Source organism: Limulus polyphemus, unplaced genomic scaffold (genome assembly GCF_000517525.1).
Source record: "Limulus polyphemus unplaced genomic scaffold, Limulus_polyphemus-2.1.2 Scaffold9520, whole genome shotgun sequence".
Lineage (NCBI taxonomy): Eukaryota > Metazoa > Arthropoda > Merostomata > Xiphosura > Limulidae > Limulus > Limulus polyphemus.
The window spans coordinates 14,857-18,679 of record NW_013675130.1 but is presented as its reverse complement, the minus strand read 5'-3'; the positions used below and the strand labels follow the sequence as shown (position 1 = coordinate 18,679).

Below are 3,823 nucleotides of genomic sequence, written 5' to 3'. Positions count from 1 at the left end.
AAAAATACGGTACGCCACCTTTTAAAAACTCGGACTGGTCCTTATTTTGCCTATATGGAGTCACGTCGAGAGTCTTTCTGAAACAATATAGTTCACCTTGTGGTGTAGACGTAGTAGTAATCCAACCATTCATCATCGTTCGTTCATTGCCGAGAATCAGTTGTTTCAAAGCCCAGATTTGTGTATCCAAATAAATCATTCGCTTGACAACAGTCACTATAGAAACATCTGCCTGACAACAGTCACTATGGAAACATTTTCAATGGAACAGGAAAGTCTTACTTTCACTACTGTACAGTTATTCTTCTAAGGCAGCACCTTGCAAGTCATTCATACATCATTTTCAACATAATCAGTTTACTCTTCATGAAGAAGGTCCACCTTTCGTACTCTTGTCTTTAATGCTATTTTTGAACGTATGTGTTTTCTTAACATCATGAATAACTATCAGCAGACTTATTCACGACTTTAATAAAACACGTACGAAGCAACTTAAGTGTGGTAAGTAACCCAAGCGTTGACATCCGCGGAGTATAACTAATACACTGGATGGTTCACCCTTGGATTCTTACAGTTTGTCGGGCCGAGCTTGGCCTAGTGGCTGGTGTGCTGGACTGAGAGTTTGAAGGTACATGGTTCGCGTCCCGTTACCGAAAAATCGCGCTCCGCACTTTGGGGCCATTGATGCGTTATAAGAGTGATGATCAAATCCCAATATTTGATTCGAGTAGCCCAGGAGTTGGCGGTGAGTGCTTTGATTAGCTACTTTCTCTTTAGCTTATAAGTTCAAAATTAGGGATAGCTAGCGGAGAAAGACCTTATGTAGCTTTGCGCGAATATAGGAAAAAATAAATTTATCAAAATATACATCGTTATACAGTCAGTATCTTCTACCTGAAGTGGCGCGATTAACTTTTGAAAATGTAAGATCTTTAAAGTATATATGGATTTATAAACGATATCCGTAATCAACTATCAAGTTTGGCTTGATGATAACACATCTTGACAATATTCCGCAGCTTATTTTCTATAGCAGAAGGTTCCATCATAAGGATGTCGTATCTAAAGCACACAATACGTCCCTGCATGTTTTCCATAATCCATATTATATAGTAAGATGGCGGTTTCCCAGTGGCTGTTTCAACAGTCCAGTCAAACAGAAATCCACTCTCACGGCATTCGGCGACTTGACAGGTATTTTAAAAACTCTGGAATAGCATGAATACCAATTTGTTTTTCCAACTGCCTGGGGTATCGTGGTGAACCCATACCCTGTTGGCTTTGTTTCAAGACGAAGATCCTTCTTGAATATGTTGACTATTGTTCCACTTTGTGTTCGTGGAATTTCACCTGTTATAAAACTTTTCTCACTATGGCTGGGATACTTCCTATTGCAGGTATCTTCCTGGATGTTTTATATGTCCCAAGTTGATCCATATTCCTCTGTTTTACAATGCCATTAACTACAATGTTTTTTTTTCTGTCTTCGAAACTCTAGATCCCCGATCCGAACACATTTTTATGAAATCAGTGTATAAATATTTTGAGTCGGAAAGGGCATTTACTTATCCCCACGACAAGCCAAGTATTGCCAAGATATAGTTCTGATATATGCTTTCCACCGCGGCTGTGTATCGGCTGTGGTTGTTATCTCACTTGCTGGTCCGCATATTCAAAATAATTTCAATATAACGTACTCGACATTCTATATTTATCAGGGAAGGCATGAGTTGGTGCTCTATAGAGTACGTCTAGCTGATGGAAGACTATCACTATACATTATTTACAGTTCTTTGTATCCAACAGCACGTTGAATCTTAAAATTAAATATTCTTATGAGGAAAAGTAAGCTCATACTAGTAATTTTCTAGCTCCAGAATACAACTCTTTATTGTTTGTTTGTTGAATTTTGCGCAAAGCTACTCGATGGCTATCTGCGCTAGCCTTCCCCAATTTAGAAATGATAGATTAGAAGGAAGGCAGCTGGTCAACACCGCCAACTCTTGGGCTACTCTAATCGAATTGACCGTCACATTATAATATACGCACAGCTCAAAGGACCAATGTTCGGTCATGGGATATGAACTTACCACTCGCAGAGTACTCTAGCCACCGGCCCATGCAAGGCCCTCATTATTATTATTATTATAAGGAAATCGTACAATAGTAATTTTCCAGCTCGAGAATACTTGTTATTATCGATATGAGGAGATGTAGCGTACTTTAATGGCCTCTGAGTTTGTCTTGTCACTGAATAATTCTCCTTATTAGTGTTGTGAGTAAAATATAGGGAGCGCACTAGTTACATTGTAGCCCTAGGATAATTCTAATTGTTGACGTGAGGAAATTTATTGACCACTACTAATTTTCTAGTGCATGCTACATTATGTCTGTGTTTTATTCACCACACGTAGTATACGTTAATGTGGGCAACTTAAACACAATTTATTTCTTCTAGAACATTTATTCGGTGTTTTGAGGGAGTATACAGCACGCATATCTAATTTAGCAGCCTCGTAAACGTTTTAGTTGGTCATGTAACAATTCAAACCTATTACTTTTTACACATGAACAAACAGAATTAGGCTATTTTACATCAAGTATCAGATGCAGCTTGTTGTTCAGTTAGTGAATAAAATGTCTTACAAAAAAGTCCTCCTAGTGTAGAAAAATCGAAACCAAACTCTTAGTACTTGAGATCGCAATTGATATGTGTATTTGTTTCACAGTCCAGTCATGCGTGATGAGAAGAGCTGTGTTTGAATTAAGCACAAAATTTGTTTGTTTGTAATTAGGCAGAAAGTTACGCAATGGGCTATCTGCCCACCACAGGTATCGAAACCCGGTTTATAGCGTTGTAACTCTGCAGACATGCCGTTGTGCCACTAGGGGGCAAGTACAAAGCTACACATTGAGCTATTTGTTTTGTGCTCATCAAGGGTATCGAAACCCTGTTTTTAGCGTTAGAAACCTTAAGAGTCACTACCGAGCTACTGTTATGGACACACGTATATTAATAAATCACGCTCATAAAGAAACCTATGAAAGTGTAACAGTTAGAAATATAATAACTTATATGAACTCTCCATAATGTACAAGTTAATAAAATTCTATGGTAGAAAGATTAGAACTATGAAGTTTCCCGTTTTAAATGAAGAAACAAAATTACGTTGTATGATATATCACCCAAGATTGATTAAGTGAATTACCAAGTCTTTTGCTTATTTTTAAATTTCGTAATTAAAGACGATCTTTTACTGAAACAGCAACGCAACTATTTTCGGCCGCGCCTGACAAGTCGGTTGAACGAAAGTTCAGAACAGATTAACAAGCCTTTTCTTCGTTGTTTATTTTAATAAGCCACCTAGATTTCCAGAACAGAAATAATTAGATGTTACTTGAAGGAGCTTTTTTTTAAAACCTCATTGAATTGCAAAGTTCGTCTTAAAACGTTGAACGAGACAAACAGCTTAGAAGCATCTAAAACCATCAGATAGCTAAGAGAATTAAAAATATCTAAATCAGAACTCGATATATATATATATATATATATATATTATAGATTCAATAACATAATAATGACTTTCCATGTAGAATGGCGACTTAAAAAATATAGGAAAAAAAGACCTCATTTATTGGCGCTTTTAGGACGTTGATTAAACAGCAGGAATTCTAAGATGTTTCAAAACCATAGGTTTACACACACACACAAAAACAGTTGTGTTTCTTTGTTTGTAATTAAGCACAAAGATACACAATAAACCAAATGATACTGCTACTTTAAAACGTTGATACTTATAATACTGCCACTTTAAAACGTTGA

General features: G+C 36.8%; 1 long non-coding RNA gene across 1 annotated transcript in view; it reads right to left on the bottom strand.

Annotated features, from left to right (window-relative positions):
- LOC111083440 overlaps positions 1-3,823 on the bottom strand; it is a 12,339-nt gene that overhangs the window by 558 nt on the left and 7,958 nt on the right. The gene's annotated exons all lie outside the window — the stretch shown is intronic.